This window comes from Phyllobates terribilis, unplaced genomic scaffold (genome assembly GCF_046119375.1).
Source record: "Phyllobates terribilis strain yellow unplaced genomic scaffold, ASM4611937v1 Scaffold_3__8_contigs__length_932513732, whole genome shotgun sequence".
NCBI classification, from domain to species: Eukaryota; Metazoa; Chordata; class Amphibia; order Anura; family Dendrobatidae; genus Phyllobates; species Phyllobates terribilis.
Window position 1 is genome coordinate 168,828,804 of NW_027362763.1, and position 13,379 is coordinate 168,842,182.

Here is a 13,379-nt window from a genome sequence, read left to right on the forward strand (position 1 = left end):
GTCGTGGGAACCATGGAAAGGTAAGGATGATGTTGCTTTATTATTTTTCTTTTATTGCAGGAGATCGTTGGCTTCAGCTGGAATGGGCGTGATGGTAAGTATGGTTTAATTTAGAACAATAAAGTATTGTGTCTTTATTTCAATTAAAGGACTTTATTCTGGGTGTTTGTGTTTTCTTTTAACTTTGACTATGGGGTTAGTAATGGGGGTGTCTTATAGACGCCTCTCCATTACTAACCTGGGCTTGATGTCAGCTGGCATTATAAGCTGACATCAACCCCAGCCCTATTACCCCCTGCCACCGCTACAGGGCAGCGTGGAAGAGCGAGGCTAAGTGCCAGAATTGGCGCATCCTATGAATGCGCCATTTCTGGGGCGGCTGACGGCTGGTGTTTCTAGCCTGGGAGGGGGCCAATATTCATGGCTCCCTTCCTGGGCTATTAATATCAGCCCCCAGCTGTCTGCCTAGCCTTTGCTAGCTATTAAATTAGGGGGGACCCCACGTCATTTTTTTGGGGGGGTCCCCCATTTTAATAGCTAGTAAAGGCTATGTATTCAGCTGGGGGCTCATATTAGTAGCCTGGGAAGCTCCGTGGGTATTACCCCCTTCCCAGGCTTCAAACATCTGCCCCAGCTGTCTGCTTAACCTCCGCTAGAGACTAAAATTAAGGGGAACCCCACGCCAATTTTTTTTAATAATAAATCCTTTATTTTAATACTAAATGACAAGTACAGTAACCAACACTATCACTGTACTTCATATATATGTGACTGACATGTTTCTATCTATCTAATCTATGTGTGAAGCTCTATTCTGTCTGTTATAAATTGTCGGGTACAGATGCTGAATTGCCGGCCGGCTTTTTTAAAGAGACGGTGCATGAAAACACTATTATTTTTTTTAATAAATCCTTTACACTAAATGACAAGTACAGTAAGCAACATTGCCACTGTACTTCATATATATGTGACTGACATGTTTCTATCTATCTAATCTATGTGTGAAGCTCTATTCTGTCTGTTATAAATTGTCGGGTACAGATGCTGAATTGCCGGCCGGCTTTTTTAAAGAGACAGTGCATGAAAACACTATTATATTTTTTAATAAATCCTTTACACTAAATGACAAGTACAGTAAGCAACACTGTCACTGTACTTCATATATATGTGACTGACATGTTTCTATCTATCTAATCTATGTGTGAGGCTCTATTCCTTCTTGTCTAAATTGTCGGGTACCGGTGTATGCCGCTGCTGAATTGCCGGCCGGCTTTTTTAAAGACAGCGTCTTCTGAGCAGTTTGTCAGCTTTTGGACACCTTTGAAGGTGTTTTCTATGTGTTTCTATGTGTTTTTGTTTGCCTGCCATTGGTTTTAACGGTGTTCGACGGTGTTCGAAGGTGTTCGACGAACAGTTCGACGAACAGTTCCTCGAACATCCCGGTGTTCGACGAACCGAACCGAACCCGAACACTACGGGGGTGGCTCAACACTATTGGGGATGAGGGAGCCATGCATACCAGAATTGGGGATGAGGGGTGCCATGCATACCAGGATTAGGGATGAGGGGTGACATGCATACCAGGATACGGGATGAGGGGAGCCATGCATACAAGGATTGGGGATGAGGGGTGCCATGCATATCAGGATTGGGGATGTGGGAGCCATGCATACCAGGATTGGGGATCAGGGAGCCATGCATACCAGGATTGGAGATGAGGGGTGCATTGCATACCAGGCTTGGGGATGAAGGGTGCCATGCATACCAGGATTAGGGATGAGGGAGTCATGCATACCAGGATTGGGGATGAGGGTGCCATGCATACCAGGATTGGGGATGAGGGGTGCATTGCATACCAGGTTTGGGGATGAAGGGTGCCATGCATACCAGGATTAGGGATGAGGGAGCCATGCATACCAGGATTGGGGATGAGGGTGCCATGCATACCAGGATTGGGGATGAGGGGTGCCATGCATACCAGGATTGGGGATGAGAGAGCCATGCATACCAGAATTGGGGATGAGGGGTGCCATGCATACCAGGATTGGGGATGAGGGGTGCCATGCATACCAGGATTGGGGATGAGGGGTATCATGCATACCAGGATTGGGGATGAGGGAGCCATGCATACTAGGATTGGGGATGAGGGAGCCATGCATATCAGAATTGGGGATGAGGGGTGCCATGCATACCAGGATTAGGGATCAGGGGTGACATGCATACCAGGATAGGGGATGAGGGGAGCCATGCATACAAGGATTGTGGATGAGGGGTGCCATGCATAGCAGGATTGGGGATGTGGGAGCCATGCATACCAGGATTGGGGATGAGGGGAGCCATGCATGCCAGGATTGGGGATGAGGGGTGCCCTGCATACCGGGATTGGGGATGAGGGGTGCCATGCATACCGGAATTAGGGATGAGGGGTGCCATGCATACCGGGATTGGGGATGAAGGGTGCAATGCATACCAGGATTGGGGATGAGGTGTGCCATGCATACTGGGATTGGGGATGAGGTGTGCCATGCTTACCGGGATTGGGGATGAGGGGTGCCATGCATATCGGGATAGGGGATGAGGGGTGCCATGCTTACCAGGATTGGGGATGAGGGGTGCCATGCATCCCGGGATTGGGGATGAGGGGTGCCATGCATACTGGGATTGGGGATGAGGGGTGCCATGCATGCAAGGATTGGTGATGAGGGGAGCCAAGCATACCGTGATTGGGGATGAGGGGTGCCATGCATCCCAGGATTGGGGATGAGGGGTGCCATGCATACTGGGATTGGGAATGAGGGGTGCCATGCATACCGGGATTGGGGACGAGGGGTGCCATGCATACCAGGATTGGGGATGAAGGGTGCCATGCATACCAGGATTCGGATGAGGGGCCATGCATACCAGGATAGGGATGAGGAGTGCCATGCATACCAGGATTCGGATGAGGGGCCATGCATACCAGGATGGGGATGAGGGATGGGGTACCATGCTTACCAGAATGAGGGATACCATACATACCAGGATAGGGATGAGGGATGGGGTACCATGCATACCTGGATAGGGATGAGGGGTGCCACGCATACCAGGATTGGGAATGAGGGTTGCCATGCATACCAGGATTGGGGGTGAGGGGTGCCATGCATCTAGGGATTGTGGATGAAGGGTGCCATGCATACTAGGATTGGGGATGAGGGGTGCCATGCATACCGGGATTGGGGACGAGGGGTGCCATGCATACCAGGATTGGGGATGAGGGGTGCCATGCATACCAGGATTCGCATGAGGGGCCATGCATACCAGGATAGGGATGAGGAGTGCCATGCATGCCAGGATTCAGAAGAGGGGCCATGCATACCAGGATGGGGATGAGGGATGGGGTACCATGCATACCAGGATGAGGGATACCATACATACCAGGATAGGGATGAGGAATGGGGTACCATGCATACCAGGATAGGGATGAGGGGTGCCACGCATACCAGGATTGGGGATGAGGGGTGCCAAGCATACCAGGATTAGGGATGAGGGGTGCCACACATACCAGGATAGGGATGAGGGGTGCCATGCATACCAGGATTGGGGGTGAGAGGTGCCATGCATACCAGGATAGAGATGAGGGGTGCCATGCACACCAGGATGGGGTTGAGAGGTGCCATGCATACCAGGATAGGATGGTTGGGACAGGATGGGGGCAGCACAAATACCAGGACGGGGGCAGCACATACCAGCATGGGAGACCATATACCAATAAAAATGCTCACCACCCGGGTGTAGAACGGGTTTCAATAGCTAGTATATATAGCTAGTGTGTGTGTGTGTGTGTGTGTATATATATATATATATATATATATATATATATATACACACACACATACAGGGTCGTCCAAGAGTAGGTGGACAGAATGTGTGATAAGGTTAGGGGGAGATTTATCAAACATGATGTAAAGTGAAACTAGCTCAGTTACCCTTAGCAACCAATCAGATTCCACTTTTCATTCCTCACAGAGTCTTTGGAAAATGAAATGTGGAATTTGATTGGTTGCTAAGGGCAACTGAGCCAGTTTCACAGATCTAGTTTTCACAGATAGATCTCCCCCAAATCTGTTTTCTTTTCAGATAATTCAGATAACACATAAGGGCAAATAATTTAAATACAGATCAAAGAAAATGGATTTTAACAGAGTATTGGAAATCACAAAATTCTGAAACCGTTAGAGCAAATTGGGTTGAAACATTTGGTACTAAAGCCCCAAAGAAACAAACCATTTACCGCATTCGTGACAAATTCAATGCCACTGGCTCAATCCTTAATGCTCCAAAAACTGGTCGACCCAAAACAGTCTGTACAGAAGATAATAAACAACTTCTTGCTGAAACATTTGTTCAGAGTCCAAAAAAGTCCACCAGAAGAGACTCTTTGGAATTGGGAATTTCACGAGCATCTATCATGCGAATCCTGAAATCTATTGGGTGGAAAGCTTATCGTCCACGTCTAAGTCATGGTTTATTGGAGGATGATCCAGACAGAAGACTGCAATTTAGTGTTTGATAAATCTCCCCCTTCATAACCTTATTACACTTTCTGTCCACCTACTTTTGGACCACCCTGTATATACACTGCTCAAAAAAACTCTTAAACAACAGAATATAACTCCAAGTAAATCAAACTTCTGTGAAATCAAACTGTCCACTTAGGAAGCAACACTGATTGACAATCAATTTCACATGCTGTTGTGCAAATAGAATAGACAATAGATGGAAATTATTGGCAATTATCAAGACACCCTCAATAAAGGAGTGGTTCTGCAGGTGGGGACCACAGACCACATCTCAGTACCATCGGTTTCTGGCTGATGTTTTGGTCACTTTTGAATGTTGGTTGTGCTTTCACACTCGTGGTAGCATGAGACGGACTCTACAACCCACAGAAGTTGCTCAGGTAGTACAGCTCATCCAGGATGACACATCAATTCGAGCTGTGGCAAGAAAGTTTGCTGTGTCTGCCAGCGTAGTGTCCAGAGGCTGGAGCCGCTATCATGAGACAGGCCAGTACACCAGGAGACATGGAGGGCACCGTAGGAGTAGGAAGGCAACAACCCAGCAGCAGGACCGCTACCTCCGCCTTTGTGCAAGGAGGAACAGAAGGAACATTCCCAGTGCCCTGCAAAATGACCTCCAGCAGGCCACAAATGTGCATGTGTCTGCACAAACGGTTAGAAACCGACTCCATGAGGGTGGTAAAGGGCCCGACGTCCACAGATGGGGGTTGTGCTTGGCATTTGCCACAGAACACCAGGATTGGCAAAGTCACCACTGGCGCCCTGTGCTCTTCACAGATGAAAGCAGGTTCACACTGAGCACATGTGACAGATGTGACAGACCGATCTGCTACCTGCAACATCCTTCAGCATGACTGGTTTGGCAGTGGGTCAGTAATGGTGTGGGGTGGCATTTCTTTGGAGGCCGCACAGCCCTCAATGTGCTCGCCAGAGGTAGCCTGACTGCCATTAGGTACCAAGATGAGATCCTCAGACCCCTTGTGAGACCGTTGCTGGTGCGGTTGGCCCTGGGTTCCTCCTAATGCAGGACAATGCCAGACCTCATGTGGCTGGAGTGTGTCAGCAGTTCCTGCAAGATGAAGGCATTGAAGCTATGGACTGGCCCGCCCGTTCCCCAGACCTGAATCCGATTGAGCACATCTGGGACATCATGTCTCGCTCCATCCACCAACGTCACATTGCACCACAGACTGTCCAGGAGTTGGCGGATGCTTTAGGCCAGGTCTGGGAGGAGATCCCACAGGAGACCATCCGCAACCTCATCAAGAGCAAGCCCAGGCGTTGTAGGGAGGTCATACAGACACGTGAAGGCCACACACAATACTGAGCCTCATTTTGACTTGTTTTAAGGACATTGCATCAAAGTTGGATCAGCCTGTAGTGTGTTTTTCCACTTTAATTTTGGGGGTAATTTTGGGGGTGACTCCAAATCCAGGCCACCATTGGTTAATAAATTTGATTTACATTTATGATTTTTGTGTGATTTTGTTGTCAGCACATTCAACTTTGTACAGAACAAAGTATTCAATGAGAATATTTCATTCGTTCAGATCTAGGATGTGTTATTTGAGTGTTCCCTTTATTTTTTTGAGCAGTATATATATATATATATATATATATATATATATATATATATATACACACACACATATATATATATATATATATATATATATAGATGTTGTTTTTTTTCTATAGGTGGTCTGGTGGTCACCCTGTCTAATAGTTACTTAGAACCCTCGGCACACACACAAGCTGGGACCAGTGGTGCCACCATTACATTTTCTCAATAAATAATGTTGGTAAATTGATGCAAATCTATCACGTAGTTACCCGATCATATGCATTGCTATTGTTGCTCTATGCACATACAACTTTATAGAAAAATAGTTTTCATCTTTAAACGAAGAGTAGAGCACAATGCAGCTTGTGAACAAAGTACAAATTATTGCTTTATTTGTAGAAAAAAATAGCTAATATAATCTGTATGCATTTGACTTTAGGCAGACATCCAAAGCTATTCCATTATTTTCATCTTTATGTATTTATACAAAGAACAAATTCAATGGCTTTTTAAATGAGTAGATATGGCAAGAAGTCACAGACTCACAATATTTCTGAATATAACTGTTCCAAAAAAGCAATTTTGTTATAAGGTAAAGAAAACTTCTCTATTCAACTTCATACACTGAAGCTTACAGTCTGCATTAAAAGTCCTAATTCAATTAGCTTACAATTATAATACCAAACATTCAAAGTACTAGTATTTTATTCATTTTTTTTCCAAATAATCAAACATGACTTCTGCTTCTACATCTTTTACTGAGCTGATAAAATTAAAGTCAACTCGGGGCAGACATATTATTGGTGCAGCCTATGCAGCTGCACAGGGAACGGATAGGTAAGGGGGCCACTACCACCTCCAAAGAAGGTGTAATCATACATTATGACTGACATTGGACTACAAAGGGCACATACTGTATATTGCTTTTCCAAAGCGACCCTTTTCTGTCTGTGTTCACCAGTAAGTCAAATTATTATTTCTTTATTATTTAAGTAAGTTTAAAGAGTTTGTCCGGTCCAAATCGATAAGTCTGCAGTCACTGTGTGACTGCACTTATGAATCCCCCCAGTGCACACACTGTGCACTGCGAGGATTAACCTGTTTCTGAGCCAGGACCAGAGGGTATGTGTGAGTTATACATACTCCCGGTCAGAACTCATCCAGTGGGTGCGGCCTTGCTATATACACTTGTATTGAGCGAGGCTGAACCCCAATTAGAGACAGAGCTGTCCTGTAGGCGTGGCGGGCTAGAGGGCACAGCCTTGCTCAATACAAGTGTGGAGAGCGAGGACGTGCCCACTGAATAGGCTGTGGCAGGGAGTATGTATAACACATACATACCCTTTGGTCCTGGCTCAAAAACCGGCGGATCCTCGCAGCGCACAGTGTCTGCGCTGGGGGGGTGGGAATTTATAAGTCTGCAGTCACATAGAGTGTGGATGCAACACCATGATATTCCTCCTCTCTCTACTTCCTGTTTTTCACTGACTACAACACCATCCCCCCAGCCATAGAGATCAGGTCAGCCATAGAGTCTTTTCCAGAGGCAACAGTGACCTCTTATGGCCGGAGTCCGATGCTGCAACAATGTCCAAACATTTTCCTCTCATGTGTACTGGAACAACACAAAAAAAACAGAGCAAAAAAGGAAAATTGGACATAATTTCACACAAAACCCCATAAATGGGCTGTGCAAAATTGTTAGCACCCTTATCTTAATATTTGGTTGAATGAAAACCCTTTTTGGAATAAATAACTGCAATCACTTTTTATAACCATCAACAAGCTTCTTACACCTCTCTCAATTGGAACTTTAGACCACTCTTCTTTTGCAAACTGCACAAGGTCTCTCATATTTGAAGGGTGTCTTCTCCCAACAGCAATTTTAAGATCTCTCCACAGGTGTTCAATGGGATTTAGATCTGGACTCATTGCTGGGCATTTCAGAACTCTCCAGCGCTTTGTTTCCATCCATTTCTGGGTGCTTCTTGAAGTATGTTTGGGGTCATTGTCTTGCTGGAAGACAGGTGAAAGACCCATGACCTAGGACACAAACCCAGCTTTCTGACACTGGGCCCTACATTGCGACCCAAAATCCTTTGGTAATCTTCAGATTTCATGATGCCTTGCACACAGTCAAAGCACCCAGTGCCATGGGCAGCAAAACAACCCCAAAACATCTTTGAACCGCCACCATATTTGACTGATTTGAAGGTACTGTGTTGTTTTCTCATTCCGTTTTCGGTAAACAGTAGAATGACGTGCTTTAGCGAAAATCTGTATCTTGGTCTCATCTGTTCACAAGACGCTTTCCCAGAAGGCTTTGGACTTACTCACATATATTTTAGCAAACTGCAGTCTAGTTTTTTTACAGTGGGTACGGAAAGTATTCAGACGCTTTAAATTTTTCACTTTTGTTTCATTGCAGCCATTTGCTAAATTCTAAAAAGTTATTTTTTTTTCTCATTAATGTTTACTCTGCACCCCATCTTGACTGAAAAAAAACAGAAATGTAGAAATTTTTGCAAATTTATTAAAAAAGAAAAACTGAAATATCACATAGTCATAAGTATTCAGACCCTTTGATCAGACACTCATATTTAAGTCACATGCTGTCTATTTCCTTGTGATCCTCCTTGAGATGGTTCTACTCCTTAATTGGAGTCCAGCTGTGTTTAATTAAACTGATAGGACTTGATTTGGAAAGGCACACACCTGTCTATATAAGACCTCACAGCTCACAGTGCATGTCAGACCAAATGAGAATCATGAGCTCAAAGGAACTGCTCAAGGAGCACAGAGACAGAATTGTGGCAAGGCACACATCTGGCCAAGGTTACAAAATAATTTCTGCATTACACAAGGTTCCTAAGAGCACAGTGGCCTCCATAATCCTAAAATGGAAGAAGTTTGGGACCACCAGAAGTCTTCCTAGACCTGGCCGTGCAACCAAACTGAGCAATTGTGGGAGAAGAGCCTTGGTGGGAGAGGTGAAGAAGAACCCCATGATCACTGTGGCTGAGCTCCAGAGATGCAGTAGAGAAATGGGAGAAAGTTCCACAAAGTCAACTATCACTGCAGCCCTTCACCAGTCAGGCCTTTATGGCAGAGTGGTCTGACGAAAGTCTCTCCTCAGTGCAAGACATATGAAAACCAACATAGAGTTTGCTCAAAAACACATGAAGGACTCCCAGACTATGAGAAATAAGATTCTCTGGTCTGATGAGAAGAAGATAGAACTTTTTGGTGATAATTCTAAGTGGCATGTGTGGAGAAAACCAGGCACTGCTCATCACCTGCCCAATACAATCCTAACAGTGAAACATGGTGGTGGCAGCATCATGCTATGGGAGTGTTTTTCAGTTGCAGGGACAGGACGACTGGTTGCAATTGAAGGAAACATGAAGGCGGCCAAGTACAGAGATATCCTGGATGAAAACCTCTTCCAGAGTGCTCTGGACCTCAAACTTGGCCAAAGGTTCACCTTCCAACAAGACAATGACCCTAAGCACACAGCTAAAATAACAAAGGAGTGGCTTCAGAACAACTCTGTGACCATTCTTGACTGGCCCAGCCAGATCCCTGACCTAAAACCAATTGAGCATCTCTGGGAAGACCTGAAAATGGCTGTCCACCAATGTTCACCATCCAACCTGATGGAACTGGAGAGGATCTGCAAGGAAGAATGGCAGAGGATCCCCAAATCCAGGTGTGAAAAACTTGTTGCATCATTCCCAAAAAGACTCATGGCTGTACTAGCTCAAAAGGGGGCTTCTACTCAATACTGAGCAAATGGTCTGAATACTCATGACCATGTGATATTTCAGTTTTTCTTTTTTAATAAATTTGCAAAAATTTCTACATTTCTGTTTTTTTTTCATTCAAGATGGGGTGCAGAGTGTACATTAATGAGAAAAAAAATGAACTTTTTAGAATTTACCAAATGGCTGCAATGAGACAAAGAGTGAAATATTTAAAGGGGTCTGAATACTTTCCATACCCACTGTATGTCTCTGTGTCAGCAAGGTGGTCCTGTTAGGTCTCCTGCCATAGCATTGAGTTGCAACTAGTGATGAGACATTATGTTTTGTTAACCCTTTCGCCGAGTATACTTTGGCGAGCACCGAGTATTTACAGCGTGCTCGGTGATATGTTTGAATCACTCCCGTGTGCATGATTTGCGACTGTTTGACAGTTTTAATACATGTGAGGAATGTCTGCTTTTTACACATTCTTCACATGTATTAAAGCTGTCAAACAGTCACAAATCATGCACGCGGGAGTGATTCAAACATATCACCGAGCACGAGCACTCATGTTAACCCGGCTGCGAACCAGAGGACTTTGCTGTTTACCCGTGAGTTGCTGAATAAAGCTGTTTATGTTGGACTTGCTTTGGTCACTGCCTCAGTTACTGCACGGTGTGAACACCGCCGCCTTACAACGTATATTAGAAAAAGACTAGTGTGGAAAAGTTAAAACACAAGGTTAATTGTCCAAAATATTTGACTACCCCTTTAACCCGTTTCTGACGTTGTGGGTAATAATATGTCCCTGTGTCCTGGGCCTTATGTACCAAGTGCGTATTATTACAACACAGCGATCGCGCCGTCACATAGGCTGTGTAGGCGCAATCGCCATCAGGTGTCAGCTGATTCTGACAGCTGACACCCAGCACTCATTGCCAGGAGTGGTGCCCACACCGCTCCTGGCATTTTAACCCCCTAAATGCTGCAATCACCGTCCGCGCGGCGTCCCGATCATTGCATTGTTGACCTGATGTCGTTATGATCAGTGCATGATCAAAGTAACTTGTGTTTGCAGCACTGACAAATTATAATGTATAGCAGTGATCCTGCACTGCTATACATTATAACTGCAATCAGACTGCAAAAAGTGAAAGTCCAATAGTGGGAATAAGTAAAAAAGTGAAGAAAAAAAATTGTAAAAATATTTTTTTAAAAAATAAAATAATAAAAATATAGGTATATACGTATAATGCATCCCAAAAATAAATATTATTATGAAAAAAATGCACAATAAAAGTACACATATTTGGTATCGCCGCAACCGGAACGACCTTACCTATAAAACTGTCCCATTAGTTAACCCCTTTAGTGAACACCGTAAAAAAAACGAAAAAAAAACAAAGCAAAAACGGTGCTTTATCATCATACCGCTGAACAAAAAGTGGAATAAAACGCGATCAAAAAGACGAATGTAAATAAAAATGAAACGACTGAAAACTACATCTTGTCCCACAAAAAATACACTACCACACAGCTCCATTAGCTGAAAAATAAAAAAGTTATAGTTCTCAGAATAAATTGTATAGCTGTAAAAAAATTATTTTTTCTATAAAATAGTTTTTACTGTGTAAAAGCGCCAAAACATTAAAAAATTATATAAAAACAGTATCACTTTAAATGCACCGACCCGAAGAAAAAAGCTGCTTTATCAATTTTACCGCATGCGGAACGGTATAAAAAAAAAAAACAGTTCCTGAATTGTTTTTTGTTTATTCTGCCTCTCAAAAATCGGAATAGAAAGCGATCAAACAATGTCACGTGCCTGAAAATGGTACCAAGAAAAACATCAACTTGTCCCGCAAAAAACAAGCCCTTACATGACAGTCGGCCGAAATATGGAAAAATTATCGCTCTCAAAATATGGTGATGCAAAACCTTGTCTTTGCAAAAATATAGTTTTTTAGTGTGTGACAACTGTCAAACATAAAAAGTGATATAAATCTGGTATTGCTGTAATCGCCCCGACCCAAAGAATAAAGTCGTCTAATCACTTATACACATGAGGAAAGCGTAAAAAATAAATAAAACCAATTCTTCACCTGCTGCTGATTTGTTCATTCTACATCCCAAAGATTGCTGTAAGGCTCCGCTCAGATTTATCCTGCGCTCTGAGCGCTTACACCGGGGTTTCCGTGTAAATCTCTGAAATACATGATTCAGACGAAACCCCGGCGGAAGATTCCCTGTAATGAGGCAGATGGAGGCACCGTGGACGCTGTCTGGCCTGTGATCCCACAGTGTTCCTCCTTTTAGGCGTGTATAAAAGTGCCGCCAGCCACAGTTTTATGAACCTCTGAAAAAAAGAACACAGCTAAACAGAGGCTAGACATAGTCCATAGTAAGGCTGATTTCACACATCCTGATATTTCTAGTACCAGAAAAAACAGTACTGGAGATATCAGTGTGACATGTACCGGCGCCTGGGAATCAGTGTACAGTTTGTGCTGTTCCCAAGCGCCGGGTGCTGAACGCTGCCCTCATCATTATCCCCTGCTTGCACTGCGATCAACGCAAGCAAGGGACAATGTTGAGAGTAGTATTCTGCTCCTGCTGTGTCCTATGGGAAAAATAAGAATAAAATAAAAAAAATCCTTATACTCACCTGTTCGAAGATGTCGCCCGCTGTAACCCATCTGACTGCTCATGCCGTCACTGACATGTGCACAGACCCATACATTTGAATGGGTCTGCGTGTGTATGTGTCTCTGGTACGTGTGGAAACTGTCACCACATGTACTGGACACAATGACATGTGAAAGAGGCCTAACTCTACTGCCTCATTATAGTTAATGGATCCCTTGGGGGTTCATCTGAATTCCGTAGGAGCTATGTATAATGAGTCTGCATACTATTCTAGGAAAATCTGCGCTCCAGGAGGCAGATAGCGCTCCGTCCCTCCCGAGTATCACCGTGTGGCTAAGCAGTACTATATAGCCAAGTATGGGCTATTTCTACATTCGTCAAAAATTGTGTGACAAATTTTGGTGCCATTTTTACCCATTTCCCAGTGTGAAAATGTAATATCTGGGGTTAAAACAAAATTTTGGTGGTAAAAATGTAATTATTTTTTCTTCACCGCCTAATGGTGTAAAATTCTGTGAGGCATATGTGGTGTCAACATGCTCATTTGTAAATGGGGTCTCTTATGGGGGGGGGTTCAGCTGTTCTAGGACTCCAATATGGCAGTTCTTCCCTTCTGAGCTTTGCACTGTGCCTCAAAAGTAGTTTTCGACAACATATGGGAGAATTTGCACAACAACTTTTGGGGTCCAATTTCTTCTGTTACCCTTGTGAAAATAAAAACATTGCGGCTAAAAATCATTTTTGTGGAAAAAAAGTGATTTTTTTTATTTTCACGGCTCAACATTATAAACTTTTGTGAAATACTTGGGGGTTCAAAGCGTTCACCACACAACTAGATAAGTTCCTTAAGGGGTCTAGTTTCCA